This window comes from Ictalurus punctatus, chromosome 21, assembly GCF_001660625.3.
Source record: "Ictalurus punctatus breed USDA103 chromosome 21, Coco_2.0, whole genome shotgun sequence".
NCBI lineage: Eukaryota > Metazoa > Chordata > Actinopteri > Siluriformes > Ictaluridae > Ictalurus > Ictalurus punctatus.
The window spans coordinates 19,402,643-19,422,312 of record NC_030436.2 but is presented as its reverse complement, the minus strand read 5'-3'; the positions used below and the strand labels follow the sequence as shown (position 1 = coordinate 19,422,312).

Here is a 19,670-nt window from a genome sequence, read left to right as displayed (position 1 = left end):
ATTGTACCTTTAATGTGTATCTTTCACCTGGAAACGCTGATATAATGTATCTATAAAATACAGAACCATGGTACTAAAATTGGAGGTAACTTTATTTCGGTTAGGTCCCACGAGATTCCAGTCCTGATCTTTAATGCGCAAGAATTACAGTGGATAATTCCCCGAATTTTATTAAATTTACCGAGTGAGGCGTCTCTCTCTCTCTCTCTCTCTCTCTCTCTCTCTCTCAGTCTCTGAGTTCCCTCCTCTTTTTTTCCCTGCACCGCGCGGCGCACAGCGGATGGGTGAAGAGCGACCGAGAGCGCAACTCGTGCGCGCATCTGTATCGAGATTTAACCACCCAAACCACCCAAACCATCAAAACCCATCACCGGAACGTCCCGGCCTTTCGGACGGAGAACTCAGGGGGGTCACCGGAAAGCTTTCAAAGCGCGCACCACCGCAAAAAGAAGTAAGTTTTGTGATGCGGATAAATGTCCACGCGTGCAGTTATCTGAGTTTTATTAAGACGCGAACTGTGCTGTTGTGAGACGGTGAGGAAGGTATAACAGTGCAGCATCGCGTGGCACCATAGTTCTCATACATGATATAGTAGTGTCGTGTGACACAGTCTTGCGTAATTTTGGAGATCCACGTTTGCGGTTGCGGTCTTTGGAGCGCGTTCACGCGCAAGGTATGTACAAGAGTTAAATATCTTACTGGACTTTCTTTGAAATAAATAAATATAAATAGAAAAAAAAAAAGTTTAACCCAAATTTCTGCAAAGCCTCGTGGTTGAAAATGCGGCTTAAAGTAGGCTAGGTGCAGCTGAACGGGTCTAAATATGACGTCATGAATATAGGATAAACTGAATAGGTGTAAACGGAGAGTCGCTCAGAAGAGCTTCAGATGCGACGCATGGACAGGCTGGAGGAACTGTAGCGCGAGGCTGAGGTCCAGTGATGATGTAGCAGCTGCAGATGGGTCTCGCGTGTCACGATCAGCGTCGTGCTTTATATAAGTTATAGAGCGCGTCGCAACGTCTGGAACGAGCTCGCGCTACCGAGCGCGCGCTCAGTGGGATCAGTTTAATGTGCGCGCACGCGGTTATTGATTTCATTGATTGATCGATGGACCTGTTGGGAAGCAAACCTTTAAGCGTGCGCGCGCACATGATGATGATGATGATGATGATCATCATCATCATCATCATCACCCTGAGCAACCCGGCAGCGCGCGCTCATAATCCCATTCGCGCACAAGTGTAATGATTTCCTAACCGGGAGTTTTCTTTTCTTAAGGACGGATATGAAGCGTTATAACGCGTTATAACCCGCACTGGTTATATTCTTATCATGCAAATGGGAGCTGAAATACAGGAGACGAGCTGCAGGCAGTTCCTGGGCCAAAGTGCTGTATAAAACCATCTGCACTCTGACTCAATGTCACTCACACACACACAAACACACACAGAAATAGAGAGAGAGAGAGAGAGAGAGAGAGAGAGAGAGAGAGAGAGAGAGAGAGGGTGCAAATGCAGGGAGATATAGGGGAGAGCTACATTAGTAGAGTGGTTTGAGTTAAAGTTGAGTCCGGGTTAAATAAATGCATGGCCTCGGTGTAGTGATACATGAGAACAAGATCATTAAGTCGACTGATCGAGATAATTAAGTCGTGGCCACAACTTAGCAACGCAAAGGCACAAGATAATTAAGTGCAGCCGCATATTAATAAGGCGTGATATTTGTGTTGTGCCCCATACCCCCCAAACCCAACCTGGTGTGTGTGCGTGTGCGTGTGTGTGTGTGAATAGAGGGTTTTATAGAAACCACCACACACTCAGGGGGGAGAAACCTGCAGCTCTGCAGATCCGTTATTAAATATGAAGTAAAGCTTTTTATCAGCCTCAGAACTGAAGACATGTCTATGTGGAAGACTTGCATCATTTTCAGTGAAGTGACTCCATCAACAGGGCAGAAATCTGTTTACCATCACTACATCGTCTGGTTATGATTGACTGATAGATAGATAGATAGATAGATAGATAGATAGATAGATCGAGTACTTTATTGAACTGTTCTGTCACCGCAGCAGACACTTACAGACACGCCACACGGCACGACAGACTGTAAGCTAGACGCGCGCGCGGAGTAAAGTGCCACGTGAGTTAATAAATATAACCGACAGAGAGCAGGAAGGATACGTGAGATGAGTATAAAGGTGTGTTGGCGGTGGTTGTGCGCTCGAATCAATTGTACCTGAGATGTTTGTTGTTCTGCACTGTATGTTGCACACTACTGATTTACATAAACTAGATCATCTTACAAACTCTGAACAAACTCCTACAAAACGAACGTTATATTCACGTATGTTCATGTGAACTTCTAAAGTGTCTGTATCTTCATGATGAAACGGTAAAGCAGCAGGTTCCACACACACACACACACACACACACACACACACACACACACACATCCTGCAGGTTTATCCATCTCTTCAGCGAGCGCCGTGCATTTAAACTGTAACCAAAATGAGTCCAATTGTCTCGAGACGTTAAAACTTAATCGTTACTGTCATTAACGTCTCTTCACGCGTGACTCAGAGGCTGTTAATGTACACGCTTCATTATTTCCTGATGTGCCGATGATTGCCGCGTGAATTACTTCACCATTAGGAAAGCGTACTATATTATATATTAATATATTACTCAACAGTGCACCTCGTAGGCACGCGCACTTCCGTAGGAAACCTGATATTTTCCAAATGAAGAATTAATCACAGTAGATAAACACAGCTGAAAGGTAAGTGATATTTTGTAATGTATTTATTTCAGTAGGAGCATAATACAGGATTTTAGGATTTCAAAAAAAAAAAAAAAAAGAAAAAGAAAAAAAAAGGACCCATCTACATCAATCTCTAAAATGATTTCAACACAGAACGCTAATTAAAAGTCTCCAGCAAAATATCTTCAGCATATTATGAATATTTTATATTCCCCAGTCTACACAACCTTGAATCCTCTGATCATTTTACCATGTTTCTAAAACATAATTTAATGCGCATGAAATCCAAACAATGTGTCATTTAACCAGATATTATTATTATTATTATTATTATTATTATTATTATTATTATTATTATTATTATTATTATATTCACGTTTACTCTCACCACTTTACTGTATCTTGAGAATCGTGCTTGGTCATATGGAACACCTTGGGAAATTATCATTATTAAACTATATACATATATACATGATCTGACCTTGCTTTATGCTTATATTGTTACAGTAGGGCATGTTATGTGTGTGTGTGTGTGTGTGTGTGTGTGTGTGTGTGTGTGTGTGTGTGTGTATATATGCATCAGATTTATTTGTGTAATATAAATGTGTCATTTCTCCAACCACAAAATTCCCGTTTAACGATGGCCACACCCACTTTTATGATGTCACACGAACGAAGTCGTGTTGTGTCTACCAATTCGAAGTAACACTGGTAACATAAATTTTGACTCGACGGTCTAGACGATAAACGCTGCTAATTTAAACTGTCCCGGTTTCACCCGAGTTCAGTAGACTGTATAATAAGTGTGTATTGTGTTTATTATATACTGTATGCTTGCTAATCATGTCATGGTTTTCAATTAAAAGGCCTGATTTCTTCCGAAAGCGAGTGACAGGAACAGCAGGAACGGTAGGACGTGAAGCAGACACGGACAATGTTAATGAAATGACAGCCAGGCACAGCAGAGACTGTTTTCATTTCCACAGGGTCCAAAAGCCATATATATATATATACATATACATATATATAAACCTGCATCGCACGGCCTAGTCTACATCCACAGCATGAGAATACTTCACTCTAACAACGTTAAACAACACTCACAGCCAGACTTAAATCCTGAGAATGAGGCTCTCGTATTGTAGCTGCGTGCCAGCTCTGCGCTCACCGCTCTTAGTCTTCGAGTGTTTACACCGGGCAGCTAAACACACAGTTTATCATCTTGAGGGAGAGAGCGCGAGAGAGAGTGAGAGAGAGCGCGAGAGAGAGTGAGTGAGAGAGTGGACGTGGGCGTCATCGACCGCTCAGAGGCCACAGTAAAGTCTGCCAGACGGATGGGCCACTTCATAACAATGTAATTTACTCTGTTACACTTCTACTGTAAATCTTAGTTTAATGATACCTTGCGTAATATAACTCATTAGTCACGTTTACATTTACATTTACAATCATCACTAGATTTAAGGCTCTTGCACGGTTAGGGGGGAAATCTAGAATGCTTAAGGGTTCTTCAGCTTGTAGACCTCTACAATATATCATCATATATCAGCATATGTCTGGCTCATAAACAATAACTTTCCAAATGTCTCCAAATGACTTTCCAAATCAGGCTGAAGTATCATAATGAATAAAATCCTATTTCCCAGTAACTGTCTACACAAGCCATATAATGAGGTTATCAGAAATTGTTGGTGTAATTGTTTTTCCCAGAACACACTTAGACAGAAAACCCTTTTCGAGATTGTTTGAAATTGAGTAAATGAGAGCAGTGCTGCTGACGGTTGAGGAAAAAAAAAATCCAATTTGGTTCAGCGCAGGTAAAACAAAATAAAACTTCTGCACCATTTTCATCGTAGGTTTAAAAGGATTTGGAAATTCTTTGTGTATTGAAATTTGTATACTAGCTTATGTGCACGCTGTCATACTTTCTAAGATTTGCGTTTGCGTAAAAGCGTGATGTAACAATGGGATGTTCTGTCCGTGATGTGACAGTGTGACAAGTAGCCAAACTGATGTCACAGACAGAATGTTACATTGTTACATCGCAGACAGAACATCACGTTGTTACATCACATTGTTACATCATGTTGTTACATCACGTTGTTACATCATAGACAGAATGTTACATAGTTACATCACAGAAAGAACATCACCTTGTTACATCATGTTGTTACATCACATTCTTACATCACATTGTTACATCACGTTGTTACATCACGTTGTTACATCACATTGTTACATCACATTGTTACATCACTTGTTACATCATAGACAGAATGTTACATTGTAACATCGCAGAAAGAATATCACATTGTTACATCACGTTGTTACATCATGTTGTTACATCACGTTGTCACGTCACAGACAGAATGTTACATTGTTACATCGCAGAAAGAACATCACGTTCTTACATCACGTTGTTACATCATGTTGTTACATCACGTTGATACATCACGTTGTCACATCACGTTGATACATCGTTGTCACATCACATTGATACATCACGTTGCTACATCATGTTGTTACATCACGTTGTTACGTCACAGACAGAATGTTACATTGTTACATCGCAGAAAGAACATCACCTTGTTACATCACGTTGTTACATCACATTGTTACATCACATTGTTACATCACATTGTTACATCACATTGTTACATCATGTTGTTACATCACATTGTTACATCACATTGTTACATCACATTGTTACATCACATTGCTACATCACGTTGTTACATCACATTGTTACATCACGTTGTTACATCACATTGTTACATCACATTGTCACATCATGTTGTTACATCACATTGCTACATCACGTTGTTACATCACATTGTTACATCACTTGTTACATCACTTGTTACATCATAGACAGAATGTTACATTGTAACATCGCAGAAAGAATATCACATTGTTACATCACGTTGTTACATCATGTTGTTACATCACGTTGTCACGTCACAGACAGAATGTTACATTGTTACATCGCAGAAAGAACATCACGTTCTTACATCATGTTGATACATCACGTTGTCACATCACGTTGATACATCGTTGTCACATCACATTGATACATCACGTTGATACATCATGTTGTTACATCACGTTGTTACGTCACAGACAGAATGTTACATAGTTACATCGCAGAAAGAACATCACATTCTTAAATCACGGCGTTACATCACAGACACATTATTATGCTGTTACATCGCAGAAAGAACATCACAATGTTAAATCATTAACAGAATGTTACGTTGTTCCATCCCAGAGAGAACATGTTGTAACTCACACAACAAACCTGAATGAACAGACTCATTCAAAATGTGTAGACAAGCTGCAGCACTGAGGCACCAGATACAGTGGAGCGATGAGATGTTTATAACACATGAATCCTGTGTGTGTGTGTGTGTGTGTGTGTGTGTGTGTGTGTGTGTGTGTGTGTGTGTAGCACTGCTTGCCAATCGATAAAGGGCAGTCTTGTTTATTAACGTACTTGCATTTTAGCAAACCCGCACTTACACATGCAGATATACTTGCGCTCGTCAGTGTGTTTTGTTTTGTGACTCTTTTCCTTTCTTGTGGTCTCTATGTCTCTGTTCCATCCGACGCTGGGTGTGTTTTGAGGAACCGAGTTCTACTCATTCATTAAGTTGTTGGCCGCCAGTTTGTTGTGCTTTCATTTGTTGCATGCTGATTTCTCTGTCTGCTGCTGGACTAAGTGGCATCTGGCAAACGCACCATGCCATGTAGAAGCACTTCCTTTTACTGCATACTGCCAAAATATATCGCTCCTTTGACTCCCTGTTGTTTTTTTTAACTTCCTGTTTTTAGTAATAAAGGTTTATTATCATCCCCATAGGCCACATACTGCGATCGGGTCTAAGAATAGGATCATGCAATCTCTGCACTTTCTCCTTTCGGAATAAACATACGGGGTACGTCTCTCGGACGTCGGCTTTAAATAGTCAGCATCCTAACGGCCCGAGGAGAGGCTTTTGACCTGTTTCCATTGTACGGCTCATTTGCTCCTGAAGGTCTCAGTCAATCCGTTACTGACTAGCAGCTCTCTCTGTTTATGCCCTTTGATGGTCCTCAAGAGACAACAACAGAGGTTAATCATTTTCTCCCGCTCTTTAACCTCCTCTCGGAGGGTCCATATCGATTTGGCAGCATGGCAAAAAAAAAAAAGGAAATGTGGTGGAAAAAAAGAGAAACCCCCAGCTGAGCTGAAATGTCAAACCGTCAGCAAAATGCGGTGGAAGCCACAACATTCCGCTTGGCAGAATGATCTTTGCGTCATGGGGCTATCACTGTGATTGTTTTAGTGGAAATCATTTTCTCTCAAATTTGTTGGAGATTTGAAATTTAATTCTCAAATCACAGACAGATCACATTGTTAAATCACAGACAGAATGTTGCTACATCACAGAGAGACACCGAGAGAGAGAGAGACAGAGAGAGAGAGACAGAGAGAGAGGTAGCTAGAGACAGAGAGAGATATATATAGAGAGAGATAGAGAGACAGTGAGAGAGAGACAGAGAGAGATAGAGAGACAGAGAGAGATAGAGAGAGACAGAGAGAGAGGTAGCTAGAGACAGAGAGAGATATATATATATAGAGATAGAGAGACAGTGAGACAGAGAGAGAGATAGAGAGACAGTGAGAGAGAGAGATAGATATAGAGAGAGACAGAGAGAGAGGGATAGAGAGAGAGAGAGAGGGATAGAGAGAGATAGAGAGAGATAGAGAGACAGAGAGATGGAGAGAGAGAGATAGAGATAGAGAGAGAGACAGAGAGAGAGGTAGTTAGAGAGACAGAGAGAGAGATAGAGAGAGAGAGACACAGAGAGAGCGATAGAGAGACAGAGATAGAGATAGATAGAGAGACAGAGAGACAGAGAGAGAGAGAGAGACAGAGAGAGAGGTAGTTAGAGAGACAGAGAGAGAGGGAGAGAGAGAGAGAGAGATAGATAGAGAGAGAGAGAGAGAGAGAGAGAGAGAGACAGAGAGAGATATAGAGATGGATAGATAGAGAGAGACAGACAGAGAGACACAGAGAGAGAGAGATAGATATAGAGAGGGATAGAGAGAGATGGAGAGAGATAGATAGAGATAGAGAGACAGAGAGAGAGATAGATATAGAGAGAGACAGAGAGAGATAGAGATAGAGAGAGGGATAGAGAGAGAGAGAGGGATAGAGAGAGATAGAGGGATAGAGAGAGAGAGAGAGATAGAGGGATAGAGAGAGAGATAGAGAGAGTGGTAGAGAGAGAGAGAGAGAGAGAGAGAGAGAGAGATTTAGAGAGAGGACTGCGGCACTCAGAGCATAGCTTCAGGACAAGAGGTGACAATAAGCCTCAATTTATGTCATGGATCAGTCGTGACACGCCACTCGTTCTGCCAAAGGCTGTTCTTGACAAACCCGAGCTGTGAAAGGCTGCGGCGTGCGCCAGAGTGACTGAAAGAGTTCAGTCTGCGACTTACAGTGCCATTGATTCTCAAGATCAAGTGAAAGAAAAGACGAGCTTTACAGAAAATGAGACATAGATTGAAGGACGTCGAGCAAAAGAGAGAGAAAGAGAGAGGGAACGGGAGATCAAAAGAGAGATAGAGAGCCGTAGAAGGGCTGGGAAAAAAAGCTGCAGTGCCCAGCTTCAGAGAGAGAGAGGTAGAGATAAGCCTCAATTTACACCTCATATCGGGCGTGACTCGTCACTCAGGCACTTGTCATAGTGACTGAAAGAGTTCAATCTGTCACTTACTGTGACACTGATTCCTGTATAACACTGTCAGCAGATATGCTCCAGCCTGAAAATAAAAACAGACTGAAGGAAGCTTTGAGAGAGAGAGAGAGAGCGAGAGAGAGAGAGAGACAGAGAGAGAGAGAGCGAGAGAGAGAGAGAGAGAGAGAGAGAGACCACTCAGAGGGTCACTGGTAGCGTAGAGGGGACTTCAAAGCCTCGCTCCATAGCGGGTTTGAAGGGGAATTTTAAATCAAAAATTTATTAATATTTCACTTACGCATTGACGCACGCCACCACTGCAGGCGTTTTCGTGTCTTTCTCTGAATCGGTGATGGTATGAATTCAGGGATTTTTAAAATGATTTGAATTCCCCAGACTTCATGTTGCTGAATCCTCTCTTTACCACTCGTCATATTTTATTCCTGCCCGTCCTTCATAATCACTGTATTTTCTATTCAAATTGAACGTGTTTTTTTTTTTTTTTTTTTTTAATCGTTTGTTATAACCTGAAGTATGGAAAAGGACGAGGAAAACGAATGTGTCCGGGTAAAAGGTGTTTTTTAAAAAAAAAACAAAAAAAAACAACAAAAACAAAAAAAAGCTATGATCTCAGCTGTGTGTGTTCTGCCGTGATTGTAGAATTAAAGCAATGCCACTAGAGAGCAAAGGTTTTAACCTCCTGCGTCTTGCCTGCGCAAACCGGCGCGGTAATGCGGCGTCGCTGCGGCTGCGGCGTACACGGCAGTCGGTTCTCTACACCGCACGCCGTCCTACGGTCGTCTTTTGTCTTTTTTTCCAGAGTTAGTCTCGGGCCTCATAAGACGACCGTTCAAGAGTTACACACAGATATTAAATAAAAACCCTGTCCTTTAATATAGCCTACGATGTGACACATAAACACGACGGTTAGCCTGACGTATCGTTTGTGTGCGCGCTTATTTTTACGTTTTCATGTGTTGCATTCTGATATATATATATATATTTTCCTTCACAATCCTGTTATTGTAGCTTACAGCACGTTAGCACATCAGCCAATCACAGTAAGTAAGTAAGTAAGTAAATAAATAAATAAATAAATAAATAATCCTGTGAGTTCGATGACAGTTTAACTTGATCTACTCAAATATATGAAACAGAAATGGCAGTGTGGAAAAGGATCATGTAATACTGATTAAGAAAAACACATTTATTAAAAGGAGGCGGGGCACGGTGGCGTAGGCGGGGCACGGTGGCGTAGGCGGGGCACGCATTTGCCTCGCACCTCCGGGGTTGTGGGTTTGAATCCCACCTCCGCCCCGTGTGTGTGTGTAGAGCTTGCATGTTCTCCCCCGTACATCTCTAAATTGTCCATAGTGTGCACGTAGGTATGTGATGAGGGTGCCCCCCCCTCCGGGGAACAGTCTCCAGGCCCCCCCCCAAAAAACCCTGTGTAGGATAAGCATTACGGAAAACGAATGGATGTGTATTAAGAGCTCTCACGATACCCACAATTCCTCAGAAAAGCGTACTGCGACCTAGTTTTAACACAGTATCGGTGTTATATTGTCCCGGCCCTACGTGCGGGTCATGTTGAATATGGAGTGATGTTTTATAGAGTCTTGCGTTTTAATCCTGAACACGTTACATCACCCGTCGCAGGGGTGCGACACCAGGTCCGGTCATTAAGCCCTCGCTGGAGGAGCAGGGTTCTCACGCTGTCGTCCCGGCAAGCTCTCGACGGTGGAACTTTACGAGTAATTCCTGAAAATAAACCAGCTGCGGCGTTCATTATTAACCCTGAATGACTTATCGACCAGCAGCATATAACATCTTAATTAATAACGCCTCAGCAGCGCTGCCGCTTAACAGCTCGTTAAGCGGCAGTAGTGGATTTCCTTATGAGAGAAGGCCCCGAGTCAGACGAGACACGTGGACTCTTCGGTGCAACACCGCTTAAGTTTGTAAGCTTTGTGTGGGTTAGCTGGCAGGAAGCAGGAAAGCAGAACGAGAGCGAAAGAGAGATGTCTGTAACAAATCTGCAGTAACCTGACGCACGGTTCTAGTTCATAGCCGTCTGTAGCCGTAGAACAAAAATCTAAAAATGTTTTGTTTTGTTGTTGTTTTTTTTTTTTTACTAGTCACGGAGGCTCATGACTCAGGCTTCATAATGCAATCTGTTGCAGTTTCGTCTGTTATTTCCCTCGTTACTTCTCGACCGTATGATGTTTCTCCATTTCACGGTCTGTTAGGAGAAGGCATTCGTCTCGCACAAGTTACCTCATGTGCGTCTTTCTCTTCCCGTCCGAAAGCCTCCCAGAATAACACAGACGAGCAGTACGAGTGTAATGTCTGTCAGGGATCGACAAACTGCTAGTGGTGAGCTGTGCATTAATGCTCATCATCATGTGTCACACACACACACACACACACACACACGGCCGACAGGGTTCATACCGCATTTTCTCCGAATACCAAACACGATAAACGCAATTGTTGTTTTTTTTTCCTGTTCAAAGCGCGGTTCTGTTGCGTGTCCTTTTGTGTAATTTGTACTTTAATTCAAGAATGTGTGCGTAGTGTCCCTACTTCCGTAGTGTCCCTACTTCCGTAGTGTCCCTACTTCCAGTTCCTCCTTAAACAGAGTTTTGTCAAACAGTAAATAATCCATCTTGTGTACGATTGCATTTCACGTGCTCCAGCTCCATCACTGCTGACGGTGTGGTTTATGTCAGTGACAAATATCAGCCCAAGTGATGTGTAATGACCTGACGTCAGGACCATTCGGTGTGTGTGTCTCAGGACCGTCAGTTGTCGTCGTCGTCGTCGTCGTCGTAAATCCATTTGTTAAGACCCGATCATCTGACCGGCGTTCCCTTTCTCGTCTACTTTCTGGATCGATTCTTATTTACACAAGCTATTGTTCCTCCTTATCCTAAAACGGTTCGAATTCCTGTCGACAGATCTAATTTCATTCGAGTCGCAGCAGTAGATCATCATTCAGAACCTGAAGAGTCTCTCTCTTTATCTTTCTCAATCTCAGGTAACCGGCAGGTAGAAATCTATTTTCATTAAACTTGCATCACCAGCCTTGAAAGCTCCCGCGCTCCAGTCGATGCAGCCCGGAGCCGTCCTCTTCCACCACGTCTGAGTCACTCGCTTTTTATACGCCGTGATGCTGGTTTCGACCTCGAGGGTTTAATCTCTCAGGACTGCGGTCATACGCATAGGCGTAGGTGAAACAGCACGACCGTACGCTAATGAGGATGTAGCACTCGTTATTTCTCACAGTTTTAGAAATCTTCATGGAGAAATTCTGCGTTGCGGGGTATTTTGTAGTGACTTTAATACGATACTGTATCGATGTAGTGAACACCGGCACATTGTTACTCTCCTCATAAGCATTCACGTGGAAATATACTTAAACATACTTTAACAGGGGCACGGCAGTACCACAGGCGGTGGAAGCCCAGTGATGGGTGGTGGTAGCTCAGTGATGGCTGGTGGAAGCCCAGTGATGGGCAGTGGTAGCCCAGTGATGGGCGGTGGAAGCCCAGTGATGCCCGGTGGTAGCTCAGTGATGGGCGGTGGAAGCCCAGTGATGGGCAGTGGTAGCCCAGTGATGGGCGGTGGTAGCTCAGTGATGGCCGGTGGAAGCTCAGTGATGGGCGGTGGAAGCCCAGTGATGGGCGGTGGTAGCCCAGTGATGGCCGGTGGTAGCTCAGTGATGGCCGGTGGAAGCTCAGTGATGGCCGGTGGTAGCTCAGTGATGGCCGGTGGTAGCTCAGTGATGGGCGGTTGAAGCTCAGTGATGGGCGGTGGAAGCCCAGTGATGGGCGGTGGTAGCTCAGTGGTTAAGGTGTTGGTCTACTGCTCAGAAGGAAATGAGTTCAAACCCCAGCACCACCAAGCTACCAACGTTGGACCCTTGAGCAAGGCCCTTAACCCTCAATCGCTCAGATGTATGAATGAGATAAATGTAAGTCGCTCTGGATAAGCGTGTCTGCCAAATACTGTAAATGTAATGTAACGTAAATGTAACATAAATCCATTTCACGATCTTCCTGCAAAGGTCTCGCGTAAGGATCCGATTTAATGAACAAACAGTCTACCTAAAGACGCCGAAAACCTTGCCGGTGTGATTTCCTTTCCCAGTGAACGTCACGATTTGATCAGGTTGTTTGATATCTATGTGCTGTAGCGGAAAAAGGCCACAAGCCCGACGGATTCAGTTTGTAATCGGACACCGGCTCCTTTAAATACAGCTCTTTTCTTCCTTTTCACCAGGTTCTAAAATGCTAGAACCTATATGGAGATATGTGGAAGTTCAGCTCGTAGTTCTGTTCAGTACGCAGTAGAATCACGTCAGAACCCGACCAGGTCTTCTCAGGTCACCGCTCGCTGTGAACGTCCTCGAAGGTGCTTTATTTCTGACAGAGATTCCCTCACTTCATGCCCGGACGATACCGCGCACCTTCCTCGACATCGATAACTGAAGCTTTAATGCGATTACGATATTCGGTACGCCTGAGAGAACCAGCCGACGATGCAATCAATCCGTCTGACGTGGCCGAATATTTAAAAACGCTGCGAATCTATTACGACACATAGAGCAGATGGCTGAGGCGTACGATTAACTGTGTGTGTGAGTGTGTAAGTTCATGCAACAATGCCTGCTCTAATTCCTTCATTCTGCCCACACTGCGTGAGATCCATGTGCTTCTCCGTGCACTATTTCCAATGTTCCAGATAAAAAAACAAACAAACAAAAAAAACAAAAACAAAAAAAGATGCTGTTTTTTCCCTTTACAAATTCTTAGAGACCATCGCAAGAGCAGGAGGCACCTAAATTTAGCCACGCATAACACGGCGTACACCCCCCCGCCCGCCCGGAAGAAAAAAAAAGAAGAAGCGCATGTGATTTATTCTCACGCTCTGCGTTACTGGAACTGTACAGCTAATGCACCAGCGAAGGGCCGTATCCAAGGCAACGCACACAAAAAAAAAAAATCCAGAAACACAACAGGTCTTAAAGCAGGATGGTCTGATTAGCATGTGAAGAATGCAGAGCTCGAGATTCACACCTCTGCTAAAATGGTGAGGTGGGAGACAAACTGTATCGCTTTAACTGCCCTCGAGATCACACCTGGCGCTTTGTCCAACCCTTTACCCGAGCGCCGTTTAACCCCGGACCGCGGGGACTAACAGAACGCATCCTGACTCCAGGATGTGTTGAGTTTCTCTACGGTATTCTGGAATAAAGAGATGATGGAAGATCTGGAATGGACCTACCGTATAATTTTGAGATAATAGTCGAACCCTTTTGACGGCATGGAGTGACTGATACCCCCCTGAGCTTTTCTCCACTACCCCATGATCACTAATCATGGGATTAGAACTAATCTTGGAGGCAGTATGGTTGGGATCAGTGCGTTGTGATGCTGCAGGAACGTCTTTAGAACCCGTGAGGTGATATATTTCCAGGAACATGGCTGACGTCGTGCTTCGGTGTGATTCGCAGGAACCCGGAGAAAAGCTAGCTCAGGTTTCACCACCGCCATCTTTTGATTAACCCGAGGTGAGGTGAATGTCTGTACATCTGTACATCACAGATGTAAATAGCTGTTCTCTTTCTGTCCTGCTTGCGTTCACACACACACACACACACACACACGCAAAGAGGTGCCTGGTTCAGTGATTTAGCATAGAGGATGGAGCGTGGGCGTTCCCCTTTATTACCGAAGCAGCTTCACACCTTTCTCACTTAGTGCTCTTCACATCCCACCTCGCTGCCCTTCGACCCCGTCCACTTGGTGACTCATGCCTCTCTATCTATTTCTGTCTCTCTCTCTTTCTCTTTTTATTTCTCTCTTTTGCTCTCTCGCTCTCTTTCTCCTCACATTCACCCACTCTAATGCTGCTCCCCTCCCCGTCTCTCTGCTTATTTACTTTATGTTTCACTCTGTCTCATTTCCGTCCTAGGAAATGACACAATAACACTGATTAATCAGAACACAGCTCCAGAGCAGAAAGCCCAGAGAGTGTCATGTTTGCTCTAAAGAGCCTTCTCTCTCTCCCCCTCTCTCTCTCTCTCTCTCTCTCACACACACACACACACACACACACCGGGAGCGCAGATGCTTAATGTGTTGGGGTTTCTTAGAGCAGAGGAACTGCTATGGCTCTTATTAATCTTGTGCACCAGAGGGCACGAGTGCTAGCGAAAAGAGCTGGTGCTGTTAGACCTACGCAAGCAGGGATTCATGCTCATTCACTCGGACATCAGCTCCACAGACCCGGCTTTAACGGTTTTCCACCTCCAGCGCACCTGATTCCAGCTCTCGGCTTCACTGTAAGGACGATTTTCCAAAAGATAACTTTTTTTTTGCTAAACACAGTGATAAGTTTTACAATCTTACACCTTTGATCTGATGAACCTTTATTGTTGTATCTCACTCTTTACATACAGTAGTGTGTGGGGATTTCATGCTGTATTTCACAGGGAGCATTGCCACCTCACAGCTCCAGGGTCCCGGGTTCGATCCTTCGCGCTCCCTATGTCTGTGTGGGTTTCCTCGGGCTTCTCTGGTTTCCTTCCGCCCTTAGGAGGGAGGACGACTGGTATTTCATCCACGGTGTATTCCCACCACATGCCGAGCGTTCCCGGGATAGATCCGCTTCGATCTGCCAAGATCGTAAACTAAGATTAGAGCAGACTTCATTAAAGCGCACCTATTATGTGTTTTTCAAATATTACCTTTCACGCACCCTGTTATACACGTAGCTGTTTGTGAACGTAAAACGTCTGCAAAGTTTCACAAATCAAAGCGCAGGACAAACGGAGTTATCGACTCCCAAAAGGAGGAATCGATTCTGAACAGCTGAATCGACTCGTTAGTGATTCCACACTTTACTTCCTGGTCTAACCTACGTAGGTTTGTAACAGAAAGCCCCGCCTCTGGTCTTCATCGCCTGATCACGGACAGACGGGAGCTGAAACTCGTTACGGTAGTGGGCGTTTCCTTTCCGACGCACGCTGACAGCGGTAGACCAATCACAACAGACCGGGACATCTGACCAATCGGAGCAGAGTATGCTCTCTGAAAGGAGGAGTTTAGATCGGATCATTGAACGAGTCGTTTGTGACACTGGGGGAAAAACGGTAACGCTGGAGTTTCAATTCTGAGCACGTTAGAGTGTTGATTTTTTTTAAACTCGGATGCGTGTAAATCTATCGTATGAGACCTTTAAAACAAAATTAGGCGCGTTTCAAATCCATAATAGATGTGCTTTAAGGAAAGGGAGAAAAATATGAGTGACGAACGCAATCCCATTATTTCACAATCACGCATACAGTGTGTACCGTACAGACTGTTATATGAAATTCCTTTTACAGAGAATTCATGCCTATTTTAATGACTCGCTTTAGTACAATAGGTCCTGTTTTGGTTTGTTTATTGTTGCCCCCCCCCCCCCCCCCCCCAAAAAAAAAATAAATAAATTACTGCGATCCTTTCTTCTCTGAGTAACGATGTCTCTTTTTGCGGATGAGACAAAATCTAAAAACGTTCACGTGAAAACAGACAGGAACTGAAACCCAAAGAGAGAATGAAAGTAATACCTTCAGACTAGAAGCCAGTGTGAGGTGTATTCCAAAATATTGATCGTAACAGCACAGTGAAATTGTGATAACGTTTGCAAGTCCGAGCTGTCATTGTTGCGTTAAATATTGCGATCGGTTCCTGGTTGCGACTGCGTACGGTACGCACTTGCTTTCTCCAAAATTCACATCCCTACTCTTTTCTAACTCAACATGTAGAGCAACTTCAGCGCAAAAGTCATGAAATTATACTTCAGACCCTCTTAATATATATATATATCTATATCTATATATAAATGAGAATGTTATCACAGCGTTAGAGTTTACTTATTTCAGTTTGACTTCGTCCCTGTTTGAAGTTATGATGTTCGCTGATGGTTAGATAAGACCGAGCATCAAAAAGAAAACCTTTATCCGGAAATTTCCGAACTCTTGTCAAAAGTCTAATTAATTAGCGCTGCTTAAGCTTTGATATCTGAAGGTTAAAAGGATGGTGGCTTTTGAAGGGGACTGCCGAGATGAGCGAGCGCTTTGGCTTGCTTCTTTTCTGTTGGCACCGCAGTGGCACCATGGGCCAAGGATATATTTCAAGTCTTGTGAAAATTTACGACTTTGGCCGCCTCGGCGCGGACTAATGTGTTTGGAAGCTACGTCCAATCTAATTACAGCAGCTCCCGGATCTTGTACGCCATCCATAAACTGAGCACTTTACAGATCCGGCCTGGTTTACTTCGGGAAGTTAAGGAGAGCGTCAGAAGATTTTTTTTTGTGTGTGTGTGTGTGTGTGTGTGTGTGTTTTTTTCTGGAATGAAATTCGAACTAGGTAATAAAAATAAAACAAACCTGCCATATCAGGGGATATTTAGTGAAATAATGGCCGTGATAAACATGATGAGTTTATTATTTTTTTCCTGTTCCAGTCTTATAAACTACGAGAGATGGAAAAACAGAGGGACTGCCGAGGGAACGGCCGTTTACAGCCGAGCGATGCTCGCGACAAATTGTTATTTAACCCTGAAAAACGGTGAAGTTTTCTGTGCGGAGACGTTTATAAACCGTCTAAGGAAGGAGTCTCCGGTGTCGGCGCTTTGTAACAGTCAGAAGTGAAGCTGTAACTTTAGGTTCTATGACATGTTCAGGACAGAGGAGTTCACGCTCTGCCATGTTTTCCACTCTGTCTAAAAAAAAATCGGTTTATTATTAAAATACGCCCAGGTTTAAAAGGACGCGAGAGCAGGATCCATCGCGATCCATCACCGGCTATGAAGTTTGTACGTCCTACGTGTGTGTAAACTACATCCAGTAGTGGAACTCTACAGGACCGTGGCTTCCTGCGCTGTACAATTCCTTTTCGGTTAAAGCCTTCATTACACAAGCACGAGCCTCCAGGTTCGGATCTGAGGAGCGCTCGCTTCCACCGGCAGGTCCAATAGAGATAATTCATCACTACCCATAGGGCACGGCAGTTCAGCCCAATAATTACCAACGGGAAGATTGATTCCTCTTTAAGACCGAAAGAAGTCGGTGTTTATCACACAGCTGGAGCCATTGATTTGAACGTAAGTAACTGCTGCTGTGCTTTTTGTCTAATCGTGTCTGCAGGCTAGCTGAATCCATTCACAAGACATTAATGACTCGAAAGAATTTCTAGCTCTGACAGTTTGTCCGGTTTTACTCTGGATTAAATTACACCGCCTGCAATCCATTTCCTTCCGCGTAGAAGCTGTTTCGGTAAATAAAAACGTTATGGCTGTGGGGAAGATGTTATTATAAAGCAGACAGCTTCAGTTCGGAAATCTGATTCCGAACGAAACCGATGTTAAAAACCTCGCTACACTTGGTTCCTTTGTCCTGCCCACGGAACACGCCGGTCTTTGTCCGTCACGCTGAGCTAGGCGATATGTGATGACGATTCTCACGACGTTTCTGTACAGCAGCACCGCACCCCGATTTTTTTCATTATTGCGATTACAGTGGGCGTGTCATGTTGTTATGGTTACAGTGTGCTATGGCGAGAATATATAGTTAAATATATAACAATTTTGTTATTTAGTCTTAGTTCTGTATAAAATGTCCTTGATAGTTTTTAATCGTGTTTAGTCAAGCTTATCCTAGTTTTTTTTTTTTTTTTTTTTTTTTTTTAATCAAGGTTTAGTTGACTAAAAGTCTGGGCATTTTAATCTCATCTTAGTCGGAGAAAACTCTGGGTTTCCTCCGGGTACTCCGGTGTCCTCCCCAGTCCAAAGACGTGTGCTGTAGTTTAACTGACATTTCCAGATGTGTGTGAATGGGTGTGTGATTGTGCCCTTCGATGGGTTGGCACCCAGTCCAGCGTGTTCCCCCGCCCCTAAGAACACCCTTAGCAATGATAAATTACACTGTAAGACACGCCCTCTCATGGCTTATCGGTTTCATATAAATTGTCGTGCTCGTGTAGAACAATTATCTGTTTCATGTAGAACAATCTCCTACAGGAATTTGCGAGGCGGGGGGTTTGTCCTGGACTTGTGTAAGCGAAGTGAACGTGACGTCTGTGCAGGTGTTCTGAGCTGCAGGTCATCGTACACCTTCGTTCTGGCAGTAAATAAAGCAGCTCGAAGCCCTCTGGAAACAGCAAAAGAGCAGGTAGACGCCTCCACAGCAGGCCTGCCGACCTCTGACTCACACTCCTTCTCCAACTTCTAGATTTTCACAGCCTCTGTACATCCATCACCACACATCCTATTACTCAATACGACACTTTTTTGAACGTATCTTAATGGATGTCATGTTCTTCTAATAATCGGCCTTTTCGGCTCCGTGAGCTCTGAGATACGATATTACCGGAGCATATTACCGTCTGCGATTGGTGAGCAGTTAGCTAGGAAGGATCTTTAGAGCGGCCATTAATTGGTTACGCTATTGATTTTCTTCTCAAATTACTTCCACCGATGCCTTGGAAAATGGCTTGGAGAATGAATGAGGCTATGCTTCATTTCCTAAATACGAAACAGCGCGTTTGATTTGAGACCCTGTTCTACAGAAATATCCAGAAAGATGTATCCCATATCATACGTTTGGTCGAACTGCTTCAGCGTTTGTCCGGTATGGCAGTTGTGTCCACTTTCAAACTGAAGTGAAGTTCGAAGTTTTGAATTGAAGCCTCTGGTGGCATTTTCTGTAAGAGTATGGAACGTTTCAGTGTTATGGTGTGTGTGTGTGTGTGTGTGGGGGGGGGGGTGTAGCTGAGAAGTGAGATATGTTCATGTTGTAGCATTGGATTGGCTAAACTTGTGAGTGGCGTCCGATCAGAGGTGACATCATGGGCGTAGTCCAAGGGGTTTATGGGAAATGAAAAGAAGGCCCTACGATCTTGGAGAATCCCAGTGCAATTGGTTACGTAGCTGTATTTTTGTTGATTTTTTTTTAAATCTTTGAGATGTAGCCCCAGATTAGGGGTTTGAATTATACAGTTTGCTTGCACGAGAGTCCAAAGATATGTGTTGTGGCATGATTGGCGTTTCCAAAATTGGCACCCCATCCAGGATGTCCCCTCACGTGTACCCTGAATTCCCGTGCATAGGCTCGCCTTCAACCCTGTGTAGGAT

The 19,670-nt window shown here is 43.8% G+C and overlaps 1 protein-coding gene across 1 annotated transcript in view; it reads left to right on the top strand.

The window, feature by feature from the left end:
• The first annotated feature begins 237 nt into the window (after positions 1-237).
• Positions 238-19,670, top strand: part of camkvb (CaM kinase-like vesicle-associated b) — a 43,890-nt gene continuing 24,457 nt past the window's right edge. The window contains exon 1 of the mRNA XM_017450717.3: positions 238-451. The gene's annotated coding sequence lies outside the window, so the exon portion shown is untranslated. The remainder of the gene's footprint in view (positions 452-19,670) is intronic.